General features: G+C 37.1%; 2 long non-coding RNA genes across 4 annotated transcripts in view; one reads left to right on the top strand and one right to left on the bottom strand.

Moving 5' to 3' along the window:
• LOC135409864 (uncharacterized) overlaps window positions 1-21,814 on the bottom strand; it is a 92,670-nt gene extending 70,856 nt beyond the window's left edge. For 2 of the 3 annotated variants that reach the window (XR_010428392.1, XR_010428394.1), the window contains exon 1: window positions 21,476-21,808. This is a non-coding gene — a long non-coding RNA (uncharacterized LOC135409864). Of the gene's footprint in view, window positions 1-21,475 lie in introns of all 3 variants that reach the window. The other variant, XR_010428393.1, reaches the window with a different exon arrangement.
• Window positions 6,603-7,418, top strand: LOC135406974 (uncharacterized). Its single transcript, XR_010426612.1, has 2 exons — window positions 6,603-6,822; window positions 7,011-7,418. It is a non-coding gene; the product is annotated as an uncharacterized LOC135406974 (long non-coding RNA).
• Window positions 21,815-24,316: the final 2,502 nt, after the last annotated feature.

The following is a 24,316-nucleotide window of genomic DNA, read 5'->3' as shown; positions in this document are numbered from 1 at the left end:
GTGTTCTGATAACAAAAACTGAAGACTGTCTCTAGGACACTTGCTGATGTCAGCATTCTTAATAGATAAAAGTTAATATTTATTACAGCAGTATTTGATACTAATTAGTGCAACAAATACAGACAAAAAAACCCTGAAATAACAGATTAGTTTGAGGTACAGCTTTACAAGTTCTCTTGGCTGTTATACCCTCTGTGCAGAAAAAAAGAAATAAGAGAATCAAGGACTGCCAAGTCAAAAATGAAATATTTTAATGAATGTTGATGCTTCATTGTGGAGCAATGAACTATCTATCACTCATCCTGACATTAAAGAATGACTGTGCTTGATAGTTTCATTCTCTATATATTGTTTAATTTTGGTCCAGGCAAATTTATTACTCTCAGATAGGCAGTCCTACCAAACATTTTGAAAGTCTAGGCATTCTTTTTCCTTATCATTTGCAAAGCAATATCAAAAGCCTAATTAGAAGTCCTTAAATAAAGAACTGGCAATTAAAACTTTTTTTTAGGGAAAAAAAGAAACAAGAAGTATTAATAAAGAAAACACATCCTAGAATTGTTTACAAATATAGCAAAGACAGGGATAGATTTAGCTCTTTGTTTAAGTCCTAAATAAGCTGATCTGTTACATTTCTTCAAATGTCCCCAGGGAGGAATGCCTGGAGTGTGAAACCATGTAAACCTGTCAAATTATTCTGAGGAGTTCTGATATGCTAGATTTCACTCATTACTTCTATTAAACCTGTATTTATTTCCAGAGTAAGGCAAGGTACCTCTTAAGAAAAGAAGACCTTTTACCATTTGATCTAGATAGAATCAAGAGATTGAAGTTTATTTCATAAATGCATTTTATTTACTGCTTTCTAAAATTTCATTTTTTATCTCCTGTTCTTGTTTTTTTTAATTCTCTCTAAATGGATCTTAATAGAAATGTTCAAATCAAACTTCATATCAGTTATATTTGCTTGAATATTATATCATCTTGTACCTCTCCACATGGGCCTGAAATAGTACTTCAACTGTGCTCTATTTTTGGAAAAATATTTAATCTTATTTTTTTGATCCATCTTTTTTTTCTTTTACAACAAATTTCAGGAAAAAATTGTCACATAGAAGTCTATTAATTATTTCATTTGTTCTCAGTGTTTGTACAGAAAAGCTGAAAGTTCATAGTTTTCAAAATAAGAATGATGGTCTCTAGCTCTTGAACTGAATGTGATTCAGAAATAACTCAACCCCAAGTCCCATAGTGAGACTGTCTCATGTGAATAGGATGGTGATTTGCTGACACAGGCACATTTAGGAAAATCTAATAGAGGGAATTAACCTTCAGGGTCTAATAAAGCCAATGTTATTGAGTCATTATCAGATTTAGTTGCACATTGAGTGTAACTCTCCATAAATTATAGTGCTGAAGCTTGTGGCATATACATCTATCTATCTACTCATCCACTCATCTGCCTATCTATTGAAATAGGAATGGATGTGGAACCACTCCCTCTGCAGTGGGATTAGCCACACTAATTGTGGGTATCTCTCTTGTTAATAGGCAAGCCATGTAGACAGACAGTTGGAGCAATTACAAAGTCAGAAAGGGAGATGATAATTGAGCAGTATGGATACTGAGGAGTTCAATCATCATATGCAATCCTCACCCCTTTTTTTGTACAGCAGTAAAGATGAAAAGGAAGCCAATCTCATTTATCACCCATCATCCAGGCCCACAGTTCACCCTTTCTTCAGGTAGTGCTAGTCTGTAGAACTTGCCCTTTTGGGCTCAGTAATCTGAAAATTTGTAACATGTCTTATGGATAGGTGTTACTTACCCTTAATCACCCTTTTTTTCTCTAAAAATAAAAGTGACATCAGGTTTGTTATAACTTTACATGTGATTTTTTTTTTTTTTTTAATAAAGCACTATAGGGCTTTATTTTAGAGATAAAATCACTTTCCAGTTGTCCTCTTCAGTTAGGTTTAAAGCTTCCAGAACAATACTTGAGATTGAAAAATAAATGGATTCTGACACTGAAGCTCACTTTCCCCCCCTTACTAGAGTTCTATGGTCATGAATTCCAATACTTAAAATTATTCCGAATTATTTTTACCTTTGCTTTAGATTTTATACATGAAGAAAGAGTACCTTCTATTAAGAAAGGTTAGTTTCACTACAATGAAGAATGATCCTATATTTTCAGTAAAAAGAGATGAGAATTTATTTTTGGCATTCTACATTAATGTAGTTTTATTTCTTACATGTTCATTTATGCCTGTATGAGTAAGAGGGAAAGAAAAGGACTAAACCAGGACTGTTCAAAGGATCATAAGATGAAGAATCCACCCTCTTATCTGGAATCAATTGAATATGTATCTTCCACCTGTAACAAAAATAAATGATCTTTTTAACTCACAGCCACACAAAGATTATTCATACGACAGCAATATATATTCTTGCAAATATAGCACTCCAGAATATACTAAAGAGGGGGAATCAGTGGTGCTTAGTACAAGATAATATATTTATAACCTGAAATGGCAAAAGTTGATACAATGAAGCCCATGACTCTAAGAATAAAATCCAGCAACTGAGAGGAAGATTATTATAGTGTAGTATGCAGTGCTGGAAAATGTTGGCCAAATGTTTATTTTAAAGTTGACAATTTCTGTTAATTTATTCCAGTTTAGACAAATATCTAAATGATTAAATAGATTCCTTAGATAATTTAAAACAGAGTACCTTTTATAAGGCTCAGAATCAGACCTTTGTGACTTTTAAATCTTTCATGTGAAGAAAAGAAAAATGTGTTTCAGCAAAGTTTCACTTGCTTTTCAATTTCTCAGTCCTGTAAATTTAAAAAAAACCCCACACCTAAATTCATTATGCCAATCTGAAAAAATATTGCATCAACTTCTATGAAATGAATTCATCATTCTAAAGCTTTACACTATGATAAAGGTTAGTCTATGATTAGAGTCATGCATTCAGCTGCTCCTAATAAAGTTGTATGATTCAATTTTAATATTATTCTGAAATGTTAGAAAAGTGACATAACCATATTATCTAGCTATCTGTATTCAGTAAATATATAAATATAATGTATACTACAAGGTCAGCCCAGCATTAGCTATAATAATTTGCTGCTGGAAAAGTTGCAAATATTAAATTTTAGGTATACTGAAGGGATCAACATTCAGAATTATTCTCATTCTCCTTCAAAACATTGCAGTCAGTACAGAAAATCATAAACCCTGTATATGCAACATTTATTTTATTACTCTCTTTTCAATTATTCCTGAAACCCTTCATCAGAACTGTATTCATTAACTCAGGTAGACCTTTAACACCAGTATCAAGATTACAGTGCTATGCATGATATTTTTCCCACCATTAGTTTTTTGTAGGGAAAGGAATGCTATTTCCATTTCTGGAATTGAAAATAAATAGAAGCTGAATATCCAATAATGTAAATAAGGTGTGAATTTAACTTTTTTTTTTCTTTAAACATATGTCAGAACATAACTTCACCATGGGTAGGAGAAAACAGTACAGGTCCATAATGCAGTAAATGCATATTTGATTTTGTGCCTGTAGATTATTTTTACCTATGACAATTTAGAAACCATGACTGAGAATTAAATCACATCTATTGTTTGGGAAAACTTTTAATAATATGGCACTAAGCTAACATAACACTGGACCTGTGGAGACCTATATCTTGATGGACTTGTGTTACTACCTAACTCAAAATTTCATGTACCTAAACAATTGCTCTCGTTTTCCCTAAAATCCCTTTGGCAATCAACTGTGCCCAACTCCTCATGAAAATTCAATTATATTCAGATGTATTTAGGAAGAAAAGTGCAGTGTAGAACTAATACATATGTTCCTAAGTGTTTTAACCAGCTTAAAACAATTCCTGAAACTCTGAAAGAGGCAGAAGTATCCTATGTAGATACCTAACTGTGAAATAATATTTACCTAACAGTTAAATAATTGTTCTGATGGAGTTCGAGTTAATTGATTTGTAGTATAGAAGATAAGGTCAAGTCTTTATTGAGGATTCAGTTCTCCTGATGAACGATGGTAATAAACGTCTTCAGATTAGTATTAGAAAATGTCTAAATTATGGATTCTATTGATGTTTTTAAATGTAGATAAAATATTAAAATATTGCCTTTAAAAAAGTTTAAAGCTGATGTAAATGTTAACAATGTGATGACTGTGAAGATTCCCAAATTACAAAGGAATCAAGTTTAATATAACAAACAATAAAAACTGGGGAGTCATTGAACTGAGAGAAAATAACTTTCAATAATGGAGGAAACCAACACCTTAAATACAGAAGTATTCAACTGTGCTCAGTTAGGCTGCTCCCAAATTGCTCAACTGAAGTGATATATTATTTAAGTCAAAATTATTTTTGAAATTAAAATATGTGCTTCTAGCCATTTTCAGAATACAAAATTTCAATACAGTTTGACCAAAGAAAGTGTGGATGCCCTGTCAATGGAAGTGTTCAAAGTGGACAGTCCTCATCAGACATAGTGTACCTCAACACAACATTAGTCTTGGATTTCTGATGTATGCCAGCCTAAGAAATCATAATAGAATATACCTAAATATACCAAAAATAGCGTGGCCAGCAGGAGCAGGGAAGTGATCCTTCCCCTGTACTCTGCATTGGTGAGGCCACACCTTGAGTATTGTGTTCAGTTCTGGGCCCCTCAGTTCAGGAAGGATATTGAGGTGCTGGAGCGGGTCCAGAGAAGAGCAACAAGGCTGGTGAAGGGACTGGAGCATAAGTCCTATGGGGAGAGGCTGAGGGAGCTGGGGTTGTTTAGCCTGGAGAAGAGGAGGCTCAGAGGTGACCTCATCACCGTCTATAACTACCTGAAGGGAAGTTCTAGCCAGGTGGAGGTTGGTCTCTTCTCTCAGGCACTCAGCAATAGGACAAGGGGACACGGGCTTAAGCTCCGCCAGGGGAAATTTAAGTTGGATATCAGGAGAAAATTCTTTACAGAGAGAGTGATCAGGCATTGGAATGGGCTGCCCAGAGAGGTGGTGGATTCACCATCCCTGGAGATTTTTAAACGCAGACTGGACGTGGCACTGAGTGCCATGATCTAGTAAATGGACTGGATTTGGACCAAGGGTTGGACTCGATGATCTCGGAGGTCTTTTCCAACCCAATCGATTCTATGATTCTATGATTCTATGATAATACTGCAAGGATCATAGTTTTCTGACGGAAGAAGGGTACCACCCCAGGCTGCTGGAATTTTTCTTTTGCTAACTGTATTTTCTAAGAATCTTCTTGTACAAATTCCTATTCAGAAGTGTATAAAGATGATGAATAACCATCCCTTATACAGAATGGGCAGAAGAATACAAAGGGAAAAATGAATACCTCTCTATGTAAGCAACGTACCTTTAAACATGCTAATACTTGCAGTGATTTAATCCTTTACTATCTAGGATAAAACCCCTTAATTATAGCACTGTCAAGAACAACGAATGCTGGTATAATCTCAAAAGTCAGACACAGTCAACTGTCAGTTACCTGTGAGAATTTTCTCTAAGGATTAATTAAGCAAGTTAAACCATTGCCCTGATAAATCACAACAACGTATCTGATCTCCTGCACCTCATGCACTATACTGTGTGCATTAATTAGCTAAAATTATTTCAATTGCTTCTGCTTATATTGGCCTATCCCTTTAAAAAAACCCTATTAATAATCATCTTAAATGTCAGCATAATAAATAAGCTTATTAATAAGCTTCTGAAAAATCTAAATGAAAAAATAGGAAAACACTTTTTCCCAATGTTTGATAGTGTTCTATTTTATTTTGAGGTGTGATTTGGAGAAAAATGAACACTTGAGGTAATAATAGAAGAGACTAAAGACTTCTTTGCCTCTTGAGACACAATATAGAGAAAATTCAAAAAATAAGGCTTATTTTCAACTTACATTTAGAGAATTCACAAGAAAATCAACTAAACATGGATTTTAGCTCATTAATTCCTAATTATATTGATTTCATTCTGTGGTTATACAGTTTATTAAATGCTTATAATACATTGTGCTCAAGATGACTAGCTTTCCATCCAATTTTCTGAATAAGTAGACCAATATTAAGAAATCTGGAACTACATGTACAGTTGCACAGACTGTATTTTCTGTCATTAATATTCTGTTACATCAGTAACATTTAACTAATTTAATATATATAGGAATATCATTTCAATTTTTCAATATTTATTTTTTACATTTTTCTTATATTTGTATTAACTCTTTTTGAGCATAACTATCTAATGTTCTGTTGGCAGTCAATAATTTTGGGATCCTTCAATCTGCTTCATGAGGTATTGGCTACAATGTACCACACCTGAAATATTTCTACACCAGTGCACACAGCATGAGAGAAGCTCAGAGGAGCTCAGAGCTTTGGCCCAGTCCCAGAGATTTGACAATGTTGGCATAAGTGAAACCTGGTGGGATGAATCCTGTGACTGGAGTGCCCTGTTGGATGGTTACCAACTCTTCAGGAGGGATGGGCAGGGCAGAAAAGGCTGAGGGGTGGAACTGTGTGGAACTCACAGTTGGCAATGGCACAGTTGAGAACTTCTGGGTAAAAATCAAGGGGCAAACAAATAATGCAGATGTCATTGTGGGAGTCTGCTGTAGACCTCCCAGCCATGACAATGACACCGATGATTTATTCTTTGAGGAACTAAGGGACACTTCCAAATCCCACCCTTATGGGCGACTTCGACTTGCCAGAAATTGACTGGGAGCATCACACAGCTGGTACAACCCAGGTCAGAAGATTCCTAAAAAACCTGGATGACAACTTTATGGAACACATCCTAAGGGAGCCAACTCAGAAAGGTGCTCCCCTTGATCTGCTGCTTGCCAATGGAGCAGATTTTGCGAGCAAAGTGGAGATTGGCGGCCGTCTTGGCCACAGCAACCACAAAGCAAATGCATTTAAAATCTTTGTTGACAGGAAGAAAAATGCCAGCAAAACCTCAGCTCTGGACATGAGGAGAGCAGACTTCAGGCTGCTCAGGGAATTAGCAAGTAAGGTCCCCTGGGAAAATGTATTTGCAGATGCTAAGGTGCATCAGTCCTGTCCACTTTTTAAACATCACCTCCTCAGGGCACAGGAGCAGGCAATTCCCAAGTGTTGAAGTCAAGCAGGCAAGACAGAAGACTAGCTTGGCTGAATAGGAATCTTCTCATGGAAACAAGGCAAAAAAGGAAGGTGTATGACCAGTGGAAACAAGATCAAGTGACATAGGAACAATTCAGAAATGCTACTTGCTGCTGTAGGGAGCAAATTTGTGCAGCCAAAGCTCAACTGGAACTAAAGCTGGTCAGAAATGTGGTGGACAATAAAAAGAGTTTTTTCAAACATATTAATGTCAGTAGGCAGGGTAAAAATATCATTGGCATGTTAAAGGATGGGGATGGTCACCTCACAAACAGGGACAGAGACAAGGCAGAAGTGTTTAATGCTTTCTTTGCCTCTGTCTTCAACATGGATGACAAATGATAGGAATTGTCAGTGTTCTGAGCTGGAGGACCATGACTGCGAGAATGATCAACTCCCAGTTGACCCTGAACTTCAGTGAGATCTGCTGCTCCAGCTGGATCCCTACAAATCTGTGGAGCCTGATGGGATTCATCCTAGAATCCTCAAGGAGGTGGCTGATGTCATCAAAAACCCTTTCTTGATGATTTTTGGCAAAAGTTGTCCCCATTTTTAAGAAAGACAAGAAGGAGGAACCCTGAAACTACAGGCCTGTCAGTCTCATTTCAATGCCTGGAAAAGTTATGGAGAAGATTATTCTGGGAGGTATTGAAAAACACCTGAAAGACAATGCAGTCATTAGTCACAGACTGTAGGGCTTCCTGAGATGAAAGTCCTGCTTATCAAATCTGATTTCCTTTTATGACCACCTAGTTGGTCAAGGGAAGACAGTTGATGTAATCATTTTGGATTTCAGTAAAGTATTCGATACTGTCTCTCACAGGATCCTTCCGGACAAAATGTCCAGCACGCAGCTCGATAAACACATCATGTGGTGGATGAGCAACTGGCTCACGGGTCAAGCATAGAGGGTAATAGTGAATTGGAGAACATCAAACTGGTGATCTGTCACTAGTGGGGTTCCACAGGGCTCCATCTTAGGTACAGTGCTCTTCCATATCTTCATAACCTTCTTGGACACAGGACGGAAAGAGATACTAAGCAAGTTTGTCAATGACACAAAACTGGGAGGAGCTGTTGACTCCCTTGAAGACAGGGAGGTACTGCAGAGAGACGTCAACAAATTGGACTGGGCAAACACCAACCGTATGAAGTTCAACAAGGGGTGTGCCAGATTCTGCACCTGGATTGGGGCCACCCCAGATGTTCATACAGACTGGGGAATGAGATGACAGAAAGCAGTGCCATGGAAAGAGACCTGGGAGTCCCGGTCTAGGGAAAGTTAAATATGAGTCAGCAGTGCCCTGGCAGCCAGGAGGGCCAACTGTGTCTTGGAAGGCATCAGGCAAAGCATCACGGGAGGTGATTGTCCTGCTTTGCTCTGCACTGGTGTGGCCTCACCTTGAATATTGTGTGCAGTTTTGGGCACCACAGTGTAAGACAGATATTAAGCTACTGGAGAGAGTCCAGAGGCGGGCAACAAAGATGAAGGGCCTTGAGGGGAAGCCATATGAGGAGTGGCTGAGGTCACTTAGTGTGTTCAGCCTGGAGAAGAGGAAACTGAGGGGAGATCTCATTACAGTTACAACTTCCTTGTGAGGGGAAGAGGTGGGGCAGGCACTGATCTCTTCTCTGTGGTGACCAGTGTTAGGACCTGATGGAATGGCCTGAAATTGTGTCAGGAGAGGTTTAGATTGGATATTAGAAACAGGTTCTTCACACAGAGGGAGATCAGGCACTCACACAGTCTCTCCTTGGTCACAGCACCAAGTATGACAGAGTTCAAGAAGAGTTTGGACAATACTCCTGGGCACATGGGGTGACTGTGGGGGATGTACAGGAACTGTGAAGGGCCAGGAGCTGGACTCGATGATCCTTGTGGGTCCCTTCCAACTCAACATATTCTGTGATTCTGTGATATATTTTTCTATTTAATCCAACCAGTATTAGCTTATCTAATAAACTAAAAATATTATTTCTGGAAGAAGTGTCTCTATACACTCAGTGATTAAGGTGAACATGAGCAGCAATAACTACAGGCAGTGTGTCTAAGTTTCAGCTGGCACCATCCTTTAATAGTAATTTCAGGAGCCTGGGGAATAATAGATAGTGGGTGTCACAGTCAGCAAATGTCCATAAATACTACCAAATTCAGAATCCTAAATTCAAATATCTATATTCCTAGGATGAATCCCACCTCTTAAGAAAAGAAAGGCCAGGAATAGTGATGTCTTTTCATTTAATTAAATTTTTTACAGATGACTACAGGGCAAACAAGAACCACTACTAATCAAAATAAATTAGATTAACCATAAAAAAATGCATTATAGGGATGCCATGATTGTACTAACATTTTCTTAATTTAAATGTTTTCAAACTAATTTTTTCATTGTTCAGAATATCTATATTTCGCCTTGAAGTAATGGAAAATCCAGAAAAAGTTTTACTTTGAACTAATATGTCTGAATGCTCATGACCTTTGAAATAGGTTTTTATTATTACTATTATTATTAATATTATTTTAGATGAATATCTGAACCAGCTTCGTCATGTAGCTCACTGGTAATTTACCAGGTATCGTCCTTTTTAACTCAGCCTGTTCCCATCTACCAGTGGAATACAATTTCTTCTGTCCACTTCTTTTGTAGAACTTAATTTTTTATGCAGGTAATATCTGCCTGACATGTTTCTATCTGATCTGCCAGACAATATCTTTAAGTTTTGAAACAATCACAAAACACTAGTAAACAATTAGACAACTGACTATTGATCATACATGTGTAAAAAGTTAAAAATCAGCCTATCTGAAATTGAGGGAGTGAGTAAAAATGTGTCAATTACTTTGAATACATAACATGTAACTGTTCCTATAATATAACAACTTATTCATATAAACTCTTACTCAGAAGCAGTATGAAGGATGAGAGAAAAGGAAGATGCATGTAGGATTGGGTGAAGGAAGGGGTTCAGTTACTATGGTGATAATGAATATATCTAGGCAAAATGTCACTAAAGGAGGTGTTACCAAATGACTGTGTGATGTGCAATTCAGCAAGTATAAATGTCTTTGCATTTTGCAAAAAAACCCCAAATCATTATACACATTTTAAAATGGCCAGCACATAGCTTGAAAGTACGGAAGAAATTGTGGGGTTTTTAACTCTTACTTCAAAGTTTAGCTGAGCTCCATTTACTAACATTTGAGTCCTCATGATGTCAGAATGTCATGAGACCACCATTACATTTCATTTGACGTTTCTTGCTTTTGCTCCCTCACCTGAATTCTGCGGTTTGTTTTTTTTTTTGAGCACAGTAAGAATAAATTTAGAAAACAATAGGACAAGAGGATATGGCTCAAACTGCACCACGGAAGGTTCAGGTTGGTCATCAGGAAGAATTTCTTCACTTCAAGGTTGGTCAGTATCACAGGCAGAGTGGGAGCTTCAGACAAAATTTATTAGAGACGCCCTCCTGTTGAGTCATGAGGTGCAGAAAGGACCCCATTGCTTTCTAAACTCCTTTACAGAGAGGAGTCAAGGTATGGCTGGATCCAATCTCAGTCCCAGACTTTGTCAATGGTTTATGCCTAAAGGATTCTATAGGTGTAATGGAACCTTTATACAGCTTTATCCCACAGGATTAAGGGTAGTAAATCAGATATATTTATATAAATATTAGAGTTTATTTTAGAATTAATAGATTTATTATGATAATTATTAGACAAAAGGTTTTAATCAGAATTATTTTTTCCACAGTATGAGAACTATAACAACTATTATAATACTATGAAGCAATAGTGAAGCAATTACATTAAAGCAATTTTATATTAAAGTAATTATATTAAAGTTAGCAAAAACAATTATTAAGTAAAGATTGATGTTACTCACCCATACCAATGACTGTGGGCAAATCTCTTTCACTCAGCCTTGAGGAATAACCTGAGGGGCATCCCCACTCAAGGGTGGAATCTTGATACATACACTTCAAGAAGGGAAACGTTAGAAGATCCTGCCATTAAAATTTGGGACTGGGCTTTTATAATATAAAGTAACTAACAGTCATATGTGTCCAGACCATTTGTGTCAGCTCAGCAGCTTTAAATAAGTTGCCAGTAGCATCAGTTTTTTGTTCCTTTATTTTGTTCAGTTGATATAATGATTTTCGGTCAAAGCTTGGACTTTATGATCTTGGAGGTCTTTTCTAACTTTAATGATTCCGTGACACTATGATTGCCAGCTCAAGTCCATTTTTCCTTCCACCAGCACCCCCAAGTCCTTCTCTAAAAGGCTGCTCTTTAATCCATTCATCAGTATTGATACAAGGGATTGCCACAACCCATGTGTAGGACCTTGAACTTGGCTTTGTTGAATCTCATGAAATTCCCTTGGACCCACTTCTCAAGTTTGTCCAGGTCCATCTGGATGGAATCCCATCCCTCAGGCATGTTAGCTACACCAGTAAGCTTGGTGTTGTCTCCAGAGTTGCTGAGAATGCACTCTATCCCACTGTCTATGTCATTGATGAAGGCATTAAACTGTGCTGGTATCAATATGGACCTCTGAGGGACACCACTTGTCACTGGTGTCCATCTGGACATCAAGTTGTTGACCACTATTCTCTAGATGTGACCATCCAAGCAATTTCTAATCAATTGAATGGTCCACCCATCAAATCCATGTCTCCAATTAAAGGACAAGGATGTTGTGGGGGACCATACCAAAGGCTTTAAAGAAATCCAGATAGATGGCTTCTGTAGCTCTTTCCTTATCCACTGATGTAGAAGGCACTAGGCTGTCAGGCAGGACTTGGTCTTAGTGAAGCCATGCTGTCTATCTTGAATCACATCCCTGTCCTTCATGTGCCCTAGCATAGCTTCTAGGAGGATCTGTGCCATGTTCTTCCCAGTGAGGCTGACAGGCTGATAGTTTCCAGGGTCCTTCTTTTTACCCTTTTTTAAAATGGGTACAAGGTTTCCCTTTTTCTAGTCCCCAGGGCCTTTATCTAACTGCCATGACTTGTCAAGTATGATGGAGGGTGGCTTGATAACTACATCAGCCTATTCCCTCAGGATTCTGTGATGCATCTCATCAGGTCCCATAGGCTTAGGTATGTTCAGGTTCCTCAGGTGGCCAAAAACCTGAGCTTCTCTTATGATGGGAGAGACTTTTATCCCCCAGTCCCTGTCTTGTAGTTCATTTGCTGGAGAGGTGTGGGAAGAGAAGTTGTCAGTGAAGGCAGTGGAGACAAAAATGGTGAGTACCTCAGTGTTCTCCTCATCCCTTGTTACAAGTTTTCCAGTCTTCCTCATCAGGGAAGAACGCTTTCTTTGACCTTCCTTTTCATTCTGACATACCTATAGAAGACCTTCTTTTAATTCTTTGTTCAGCTCCAGCCGCTGCCCCTTGGCCTTCTTGACCCCACTCCTAACCAACCGGAGGGTACCCCTATACTTTTCCCAGGAAACCTGTTGCTGCTTACACTTGTGCACTTCCTTCTTGGCCTTTAGTTTAACCAGGAGGTCTCAACTGAGACTTGCTGGTCTATTGCTTTTCTTTTCTGATTTCTTACACTGGGGCATTGCTAGGTCTTGCACTCTATGGAAGAAGTCCTTAGAGATCTGTCAGCTCTGTTTTGCTTCTGTTTCACTTGTCCCTGAGGGCAATTTCCTTGGGGGGTCCTATTGACTAATTCCTTCAGTTGGAAGTTTACTTTCCTAAAATTCCAGGTCCTGACCTTACTTTTTGCCTGACCCATATGCCTCAGGACTGCGTGATCACTGCAGCCCAGGCTGCCTCCAGTCTTGATGACCTTGTTAGCTCACTTGCATTGGTAGGGATATCTGTTACCTGGCTCAAGGAGTCATCCTCCATGCATTCCAGGAGTCTCCTGAATTGTCTACAGCTCTCCATGCTACTTTTCCAGCAGATGTCAAGGTGGTTGAAGTACCCCATCAAGATAAGAGCCTGTGAGTGTGATTCCTCCTGTAGCTGGAGTTAAGAGGCTTTGTCTCCTTGACACCATTCTCTTTAGTAGTGCCCAAAGACAGGACAAGGAGTTATGGCCATAAAATAAAACACAAGAAGTTTCACCTCAGCATGAGGAAGAACTTCTTTACTATGAGGGTGACAAAACATGGGAACAGGCTGCCCAGGGTGGTCATGGAGTCTCCCTCTCTGGAGACATTAAAAAACCACCTGGACACATTCCTGTACACCCTGTTCTAGGTGCCCCTGCCTTGGCAGAGGGGATTGGACTAGATAATCTCCAGAAGTACCTTCCATAAATATGAGAAAAACCCCAAATTCTGGTGGTGACACCAGCCGCAGAGTTGTGTATTAGTAGTCTGTGTCCATCCAAGTATATACACCCAAAACTAAAATATACACAAAAATCATGCTATGAAGAAATTTATGAAGAGTACTAAGTAGTAGAATTTAAAGGAGCAGGTAAAATAGAGTGAAAACGAGACAATAAAGTGTACCAAGTAGTACAAGGAAGTGATTAGGCAAGAAATGTTGAATAAGGAAAATATGGAAATAATAAAGAAAAAAGTTTAAGCACAGAAACCTGACAAAGAGGATAAAAAGATTAGCTTTGGAAGATGCTGAAGAGATTTAGAAACTAGCGGGTTGATCCAAAGGGCAGAGAAACTAGAAGATGAAGTTAGTTTTCTTACTCATTTCTTGGTGAGGGGAAAAGAAAGATGTTAAGATGTCAAAGAGGAGTAGGGTCAAAGAAGGTAAAGATGGAGAAAACCAAGACGTAGCAATGCTGTTAGTAGATTGAGTAGAAAGTCTGGGAAAGATTTTAGATGATATTGTAAAGGGAGGAGCGACAGGATTTTGTATCAGTATGGATATTGATGAAGGAAAAGTTGAAAGAAAATTGAAACTGTAAGTTTGTCAGGCAAATCACAGCTACTCATAGTAGGAAAGATTACGGAGTAAAGAGATTTGAAATAAAAGTAAGAAAACTATTTTTTGAGCTTTTCAGTGTACATGCGTCTTTTCCCTAGTATAAGCATACTCCTTCTTGGTTTCTATGTTTTTCTGGAGGTGGTTCATCCATCTGGTATTGTAAGGTAATGCTCACCGGTTATGTGTAAGAGTTATTTCATTCCATATTCAGTAACCACACACTCAGGTTAGTTTTTTTGGTTACTTTTCTGTTTACCTCAAATTTAGGTGACTTACAATGTTACATATTTTTAATATTAGTAAAGTAGAAGTGTTTTCATGTATACACGTAAATAATTAATTTATTTTACAAAAAAAAATTACGATTTGTGCAGTAAATTAACCAACTCCTTTTATTCAAGTTTAGAGGCTATCCTGTCCTTTTAATAGAATATTAATGTTGAATAGTAATTTTCTCCTATTTTAATTGGCTTATTAATCACAGTTAGTACTATGAAGAGCTCATACACACTGTTTTCTAGTCCTTACCCAGTGCATGTCATAACAAGAACAATCTCAGTTATGAAAATACTTATTAAACAGCTCAATATTACTTCAGTTCTTGCACAAATCTAGTCTTAACAGGTTAGAGATTCCAAATATTGTTGCTTTTCAGTCAGAACTGGGGGAAAGGAAAGGAATAAAACAATGCAAAACTAGAAATAAGGAATAGGAAACATGAAAATAAATAAGTCCTTACAATATTACATTATTGGTGTGAATCTAAAAAGGATTATTTATTTATTCTGAAGGTGAAATTAAATGAAATAAAATAATTGTTCCATCTGAATATAAAATAATCTACCTGCTTAAAGTTTTCCTGCAAATATAATACATTGAAGGGAACACACACATGCTTTCATACGCTTAACTAGTAACACAGGTTCAAGTGATATATTACATTACTGACAGATTTTTGTTATATATTTTTAATTCTGTAATCAGAGAGGCCTGAATTTGAAGATCTCATCCTTAAAACAAGGAAAGTGAACATAAATATCCCAACACACTAGCGGTCAATGTTCTAGTTCAATGCTTAGATTTAGTAAACTGAAGCAAAAGTCAAAATTAGCACTTTTTTTTTGATTAAAAATAGATTGGCACTTCCAAAAATTAAACAATGAGAACTTGATGAAAACCAGATACTAAATTTTTTAATGTTTTGAAGAATCTGTATTTTTAAGTATCTCTTTTATCTCATTACTTGTTAATAAGTGTTCATCTCTTGAAATTTTGTCTGGTATCTGGGGGTCAATTCAGTTACCTTCACAGATAATGACAAGTGTCAGCTAATGTGGGCAGGTGAATGAAGCCTTAAGCACATAATATTTTTAATGTAGCATGAGATATTAACCAGACAGTTCTAGAATAGGGATAATTATTAGCACCTTATTAAACAGTCAATGAAATAGCCACATTTGGAATGTCACTCACGCTACGTATGATCTGAAATGTTGAACAATGTCTGAAAAGTACTTGTACTGTTCTCATTCTTCCTCCAAAGTAATACAGGTGTGGCAGTTTGAGCCACATTAGAAATCTAAAATCCAATTTCCAGGCTTCCCCCACCCCTTCCTACAATTTATCCTAACACTGGAGAGAAACTTTCAGACCAGAGGCTTCTGTAGGGGAAGGGGGAAGTATATACATTTGTTTACACAAATAAATACTATACAAACTAAAGGCAATTATATATATATATATAAAACATTACTATCAGTCAGTCCTTTCAAGCCCCTCCTTTAACTTTAGTCCAGGAGCAGCTTTTCAAGGCTGATATGTAACACAGTCTTTTACTGTGGGAGTGTTCTGGGCTCCTGAACACTCCCTCCTCACCAAGTTCCAGTTGTTTGTTGCAGTTTCTTTCCTCATGAAGTCCAAGAAGATAGCTTTGAGTCTTTGCTCTTCTGCTGCTGGTGATTTCTCACTCTCATACCTCGGTTCATAGGCTGCTGCAGTGTAGTTCAGCTTATCAAGTGTCTGTGTCCTGGAAAGTTGATTTCTCCTCGGGTTTTCAGTTGTCTTGCGTTTTAGTTCACGGCAGAGACATCCTCCGGGCCCCTCTTTCTCTCTCTGGGGGTCCATCTCCAATTCTTGCCTGGGAATTTTCTCCCTAGCAATCGAGCCTCCTCTGGCCCGTCCACTGGGCTCTGCTTTAATGCTGAGCCTCGCATCCACTCTCACTAAACAGCGAGGGGAAAAAACAGCCCTCCTCTGCAGCTTGACTGCAAAGGTGGAGGGGAAAGAAGAAGAGGGCCTGGCTGCAGGGCCTGCCTCTCTCTCACCCACTTACCAGTTGTTTGTGAGTCACATCCCTCACAAACATACACTCATTCCAATGCTGTCTCTAACTCTGGCCTAGGCAGAGTTAGGGGGGCCGCAGGGCTCCCCTCTTCCCCCCAGAGGGGGAGAGAGGGAGCCCAGCCACCCCCTGGCCTTCTCCACCTACACGCAGCAGACACCAACAGCAAAACAACCAAGACAGAACTGCCAGCCATTTCCGGTGCTGTGATATATGATTTTTAGCAGAAGCGAACAACATGGACAGTGATCGGCTCTCCAGGGAACACTGTCCTGGCACCCAACCACCTCTGAGCCCCCCCAGCCTCTCAGAGGGGCCAATTTCAAACTATGACAACTGGTAATGAAGTTACAAAGGTGGTGTAGTTTAAGAACAAATAACAGTGCAGAGATTAGAGGGACAGAAGCTTTCAATCACGTGCATATGTGAAATTGTGTGAATTACATGAATTTTCTGTTCTTTGGCAAAGATGGCACAGTCCAAGAAAGAAGCTTTGGTGTAATGATTCCTAACAAAACTTCCTTATCTCTTTGTGGATTGTGCAGTCCAGGATAAGTCTTTCTTTTGCTGCTGATATACCTGATGCAGCAAAGCTCACTTGTAACCAAATCTGGCAAGGATCTTGAAGATCAAAAAACGGTTTCTACAAGTACAACAGCAGCAAAAAGAAGACTTAGAAAATGTGAGTCTGTTACTCAGTGGTGCAGAGTGCATGACAACAAAGGACATGAAAAGGCTGAGGTATTCAATACCTTCTTCACCATGGTCTTTGTTGTCAAGACTGACTTTCAATGACTCCTGGTTCCTGAGACCTGCAAAAAGTATGAAGTTGGGGAGATTTACCATTTCAACAAACTGGACACACACAAATCTATGGGACTTGCTAGGATGTACCCACAAGCACTGAAGAAGCTGATTATCCATGAAAAGTAATGGCAACAGGGTGACTTAATGAGCTGGTTTCAGAAGACTATACAAAAAGCAAATGGCTCTCCTATCCTCCAGAGGAACAAGAAGGAGGACACTACAGGTGGGTTATCACCTTCCAGAAGCTTATTATTATGATCTAGCCTTTGGAAGGAAAGAAAGGTGGGATACAGTTCGAGATAACCTGAATACCCATAAATTAAGGAATGACATTCAGCTCCACAGTGTAGATCATTAAATATTGATGACTGAACATAACGTTTTATATATGAATTGGGTATCTAAGCTTCCATTACAGTCAGTGGTGATGTAGTCAACAAAGTCTGTCAATGGACACTCAAGTAATATCTTGTCCTAGTTAGGACAACTGAGACCAGTTCATCATGGCATGGGTGTAACCCAAAACTGTGTATTCTATAGCCTTCCATGCTATTTCCCAGAAATTGTTGTGAATAGACTATTCGCACCCTCTGCCCATAGAGCCTGACTCCTCAGGCTATAAACTAGGTGTTAAGAGGCCTGTGAGATAGGAGGATGCTCTTGTCCTCACACCCTTTGTGGAACTCCCTGCCCTGAGGGAAGCACTGAACATTAGTGCCTGAACTGGAGAATATAATCTTGGAGTCTTGGAACATTTTGAACCACTCTGTGGGATCCAGAGAAAGAATGCAACAGCTCTTCCCCCAGCATCTCACTGCAATCACCTCTTTTGACCAGACTGCAACAGCTCTCCCACCAGCAGGTTCTTCCGCTCTCCCTTTACTTTGGACTCAAGTGGGGCCCAAGGAACACCACTTTGTTCATGCCCCAGGGTACTGGGTTATACATTTGGGTTTTGTGGGTTAAGACCAATTGTTTGTTTGTATGATTGTACTTACTGTATTATTTTAGTAAATTGTTATTCTGACTTATAATCTCTCCTTTGAGTTGAGTTCATTTCCCCTGCTGGTTAACTCTAAACCAGCACATATCTGTACCTATATCTTCCCTATATCTACACAAGTAAGTTTAGGGATCTAAATTTTGAAACTAAGTCTGACACAACATGAGAAGAGAAACAAATTATTCAATACTTGATGGTTATTTACAAAGAATTAAGGGGCTTTTTGGCTAAGTAACTGCTATTTTCTATCTCTAAAATCAGTACAAATATACTATTTACACTATTAGCATAGTTCTATCAAAGCTGAAAGCTTTATAGCAAATTTGTCATATATTAAAAATAATTTATTTCTTTTGCATTATGTTTTCCCTATCTTTTCGTCCTCTTATATTAAACATAACTCTACTCTACTAGTAACTCTGGTTATGAATATGCATGTTGTCTGACAAACAAGCATATTCAAACAATTACCAGCTCTACATCCAGCTACAAACATTTGACTGAACACTAATTGCTTGGAATGAATATGCATGTGGAAAAACAAATACTAAAAGAAGTAAGTATGTTCAAATTGAAACTGACTGACTTTATGCATTTTCTTTAAATTTCTATGGGAAAATTATATGCATCTAAAATCTCTGAGTGGTACAATCATTTAATTGTGACAAAGTAATTTTTTTGCTTTTAATCATACTTAAAGTAATTAGAAACTCAAAATCAGCTTTTATCTGTTAATAGTAGCCAGAGTTCTTGTGCCATTTCTAGTGCAGTTGCTAAAGTGTATGTACAGAGCATGAAAAATTTACAAAGGGTATAATGACTATTATTCGGAGGATTAATTAAAAAAATATCAATGATCATTTAACTGTTATTTTGCACATGGAATCCCCACAGATTTCTATGATATAGCTTGAAATTTGCTTTTCAGTGTAACAGCTACAGTACAATACCTAAAGGATTGAGGGATTGGCTTTTGAATATTAGAATAGGTCAAGCAATGAGTCATCAAGAGGTAAATATTAAAAGATAGTAAAAAAAAAAGAAAAAGGAAGTTCAAGAAGTTTCTAAAAAGCAACATATTTTTTCCATTTCCCCATTATAAAATAAGTATTCTGAAAGTATATGAAAAAATAAGTAATGCCAATTAAAGAAATATTTATCTGAAGATTTCATTTTCTTCTATAGGGAAAAGAATATAAAATCTAGAACTTCTGCTATTAAGTCTTATGACATTTGTAGGAAGTTTGGGTTTAGTTTTGTGGGGTTTTTTTCAAAAGAAGAGACAGGAAAATTTTTTCAGTAAAGAGAGGATAAAATTAGTGATAGGTAATAAATGATAAAATTTCTCTTCTTTTTAAATATATGGTATGAAACATTCAAAACAATTTAAATATTTAAGTTAAATCTGTCAAATTACATCAGAAAAAAAATGCAAGTAAAAAAGTTATTAGAATGTACTTCATGCTTTTATATTATATCCTTAAAAATATTTTCAAAACATTCTGAACAGATATTTCATAAGAGCAAAACAAGGGTTGTGATACAATCTAAGAAAGTAAGGGCTAAGGAAGAATGTGGAAGTGTTTGATGTCTCTTCTGTTTAGTTCAAAACCTCTTGATCAGGGTGAGACACAGGGGTGTAGGAAACCATTAGGTTTCAAGTTCATTTTCCATTCCAGCTAAGTAAACCATTGTTCTTATTGAGCATTGAATATGGAACCAGGTAACAAAATATTTGGAAGTACAAGGCTTTCAATCATATTTTGAAGGGTCTTTATTTGTAAAACTAATCCTCTACTGATTAAAGTAAGGCCCAGAATGAAATTATAAGACTCCTCTCAGACCTCTTCCATATACTTCTCTATAGGTGAGCTAGTCACTCTATGCTCCTTCTTCGCTCAGTGAAAAGAAATAAGTACATCTAGAGCATGATTCATTTTATCCTGAAGCAGATGTCAGAAATAGGTCAGGTGAATTTCTTCCTAAATAGTGCCTCTTTTTCTCTATTGGCTATAAAGAGAATGCAGGGTGACTAGCTCAGCCGTAGATGTCTGTATGACAGTCAACTAACATAAGATAAAATTGATGCTACCCTGGATGTATCAGCAAGTAATACTACAAGAGTTAGATATCCAGTAACAGATGATCCTGTTTATGGATACACTAAGGGACTGGGACTCTATTTTTCTGCATTACTTCTATCCCACTCTTGTATTACCCCCTTTTCAAGGAGAAAGGTAACTAGTTCTTGTCAAGAATCAAACAATCTTCTATTAGGCTTGAATTATTCAGTATCTCAGATAAGTATCTCTTCATGGAAAATACATGCAGAACGGCTTTTCATATTACTTTCACTATTCTGTCATGATCTGTAATACAATGAGAAAGAGAATTAAATTCTAATCAGAAGATATATGTCTAATAATGTGAAATCTTTGTATCTTAAAGCATATGTAAAACTCTCTGGAACACCAGTAAATACTAAAAGATTGGTATGGCTGAATTATAGCAGCATTATTATGAATAAAAAATTCTTTCAATTAAAATTCTGATAAATACTTGTAAAAATTACTTCTACATAAATCCTACATAATAAATTTTCATCATTGCATGAAGAACAACTTCAAGTTAGATCTATACCAGACATTTCACTCTTTATGCAGTGTGAAATCCATCTGCACATGTAGTAAGTCTAATGCCTGGGATTTTCCAAACATATGCAGAACATCTGTTTGACCATTGTAGAATTAGTCCAACATATCCTGAATGAGACCTTCTATACATATACATATGACCTATTCATGTGCAGCAGGATCATTGGGAAATTGTGTATTAGGATTTCTGGTCAAGAAAAGATCAACTGTCTTTACTGAGTAGATTTGATCCTGATTACGTTAAATCTACAGGTTGTAAACCTTCCAACATTGGTATGTCTGACTTAATTTCAGGACAGCTGAATAAAATCACTGATTCCTATCTTGAAAGTTATGATTTTATGAGTTGAACTTTGAGTTAAAGTATAAATATAGATAAATTAATATTTCAAATATGTAAATCCCTAAGGAAATGTCAAGAAAATAAAAAAGAAAATGCTGTCCATCATGTCACATCTGCACAGGGCTTAGATTAGAAAAATTAAAAAATGTTTAAATCACCACACTAAAGTCACTAGTTTTACATAGTAGCTTACCATTTCTTCAACAAAGAGTCGGAAACTTGGTCTTAGTTTTCTTTCCAATGTAAGGAATTAAACGCTGCTGTTCTTGTACACCATTCCCTCAGGGTGTCATTCAAAATTTTAATTATCAGCTGGTGGTCGCCCCTTGTACTTAGTCACTTGAGATCCCTTCACTTTCTTGGATCTTTGCCTATAACATTAAAAAAAAAAAAAAAGAAAAAAAAGCAAAAGCGTTTTCTCTGCCTTCCTAAATGATGGTCATGCTGAGTTGTGAAATCATCCAGCAAAGATTTAGTCTCTCACCAGCTTTACAATGAGCAAAAGAGGAAGCATTAAAAATATTCCATAACCAACATACCTCCCCTTTCTGCCGATAAAAGGTAGAGACAGAGAAGAAAAATATAAGTCTCTAGTTTGATCTCTTCCTTAAAGAATATAGTGAGAGAAAATCTGTCTGTCTCCAGCAGCTTTAGTTCCTCTGCAGCCAGGATTTCTTTGACATAGATTTTAAAGATGAGTTCTTATATGGTCAGTATCTGCATTTCTTACACAGCCTAGCTACAAGGATCTGTTTCCTAGAAACATAAAACCACTGAAAAGCAGTGTTTTTATACAGTAGAGTTAGATTGGCAAAGGGCAGATTACAGTGGGGAAAAAAAAGCATTACTTCCAATTTAGAAAACAACACTGACCCTTGCTGTACATGACCCATTAGCCTCAAGAGAACTGAGTTTTCATACTTGATTGGCTTTAGAGTCTTTCCTATTCATATCTGGATTTTTAAATCAAATTATTACTTTCAAGGTACTAAATTATAACTGTAGCTGAAAAATCAACAGAATGAGAGAAAATAAATTTATTAAGCTTTTGATTTACTATCTGATACTGTCCCCTTACACAGTCTTGAACACAAAATATAACAAATCAAGACTTATTAAGGAGACTTTCCATGCTATGAAAAAAGGCTCCTTAGGAAGGAATATGTAAAATTGGACAATTCAGTGACTCAAAGGGACCTAGGGCAGAGATTTAAATAGAGGACATTTGAAACCAAATTGTTAAGTGGCTTTTGGACTACACATTTTGGGAAGTGCTTTTTTGTCAATAGATGCCTAATTACATCATTCATTCTATTGTAAAAAAGAACATTAACCTAAATGAAGAGACTATGACATAATTCTATGAAAAAGGAAAATATCTCTTACTGTTCACAGGCTCACATTAGGATCTTCTACACAGTACTTTTACATGAATCTTGTTAAATCTTTGTGTTCTGAAGCAAGCCAGAAGCCAGAGATTTTACCATCACAGCAAACTGATGTCAAGTTGTTGCAAGTGTGAAGTAGTCTGCATTCAGTAGTAATGTTAATTAAATTCCTTTCTTCTGGAATAAAGAGGATGAAAAGATATTCAGTCAAAAGTTTTGAGTGCTTTCTTAAGTGGGGCATCTGTGAACTTCTATTTGTACTGAAGCCACAGTTTTAATACCTGAGTGTAGAAGAATTTTAAGTTATGCAGCTTTCAAAGTCAGCTTGAATGCAATCAACCTGAAGTACAGAGAGAACTAATGTACATCTGTACCTATCTGTAGGCAGAAAGGGCAGTATAACCTTGAAAAAGTAATTGATCCACTATATGCACAAAGTGTACAAGTAGGAACAAGACCAAACTACAGAGCACAAGAAGCCTAAAGGTACATCCAAAATGATTAACTTCTCAGACTGCTCAAAGCATTTTGTAAAACTTCTAATCTCTAAGTACAGTTGGAGTATCAAGAAAATGATGAACTCTCAAAGAGAGACATTCTGGCTATTCATGATTTCTCAAAAAGTATTATCTTAAGAGCTATCCAGACAAAAGTAATAATAGACAATTTTGTAGCATGTGGTCTGATGTCCTATGTTCTCATAGTGACAAAATACTTATAGCAGTAGGCAGAAAATCAAATGCTTGCCGCAAATTCTGATTAGATTTGAGATGTGTCTCTTGGTGTTACCTAGACTAGCTCTTCAGCTCACTTTCTAGTTTGCTTCAAATTCTTAGTCCCTGACTGTACACATTGCATGAATGCTGATTCATATCAGCACTCTGTTCTGATATGCCTTTGGTTCCTTCAAATGGGAAACTAATCCATATCTTGTAAGAACTTCTTAATTGGAAATACAGAAAAGCACTCTGTCACATTTAACCCCATCTTCCTAGCACAGGCAAAAATCAATAATCCAGAGGGTCTTGGTCATTCAAACATCTCTATTTGTTCTTATGCCATACCTTGTTATTCAATATCTGTCTTTAGGGTCACTCTTGCAAATGTCAGCACAATTACAGTATTTATTCTTTTTGAACTGAAAATGAACCAAAAACCCCAAACTAATAAAAACATTTCCTCTTCCCAGATAATAACTGTGCCTGATAAACCAGGTTTATCATTGGAGACACAGAGAAAAGAATTGTATGAAAAGTTATGAAGTGAAAATGTCAACATACTCTATGGAGTGATGATCTCTGCAGCTGTATCAGTAACCAAACAAAAGGGTAGACAAACTGTGTATTTCTATCTAATTTTGAAATGAGAGAGACATCAGTAGCCAAAAGTAGCTTTATTTTGGAAAGCAACAGGTGAAAAAGACCCCATTCAAAGACTGATTTCAAAATTAAAGATATCTTTGGCTACAACTTTATATCTGACTATCTGATATTAGAAGTGACTCTAAATCTCCTGGTGAGATTTACTTCATTTCTGGTGAAGTAACAAACGCAAGCTTCTTTTTGGGACATGATATAAAATCTGTTGTTTCTTTGAGGTTCTTTACTTCCACAATATATTTCCTTCTTACATAGACTGAATATTGA

The sequence above is a fragment of the Pseudopipra pipra genome, chromosome 2, assembly GCF_036250125.1.
Source record: "Pseudopipra pipra isolate bDixPip1 chromosome 2, bDixPip1.hap1, whole genome shotgun sequence".
Taxonomy (NCBI): Eukaryota; Metazoa; Chordata; class Aves; order Passeriformes; family Pipridae; genus Pseudopipra; species Pseudopipra pipra.
This window is presented reverse-complemented; position numbering and strand designations above follow the sequence as displayed.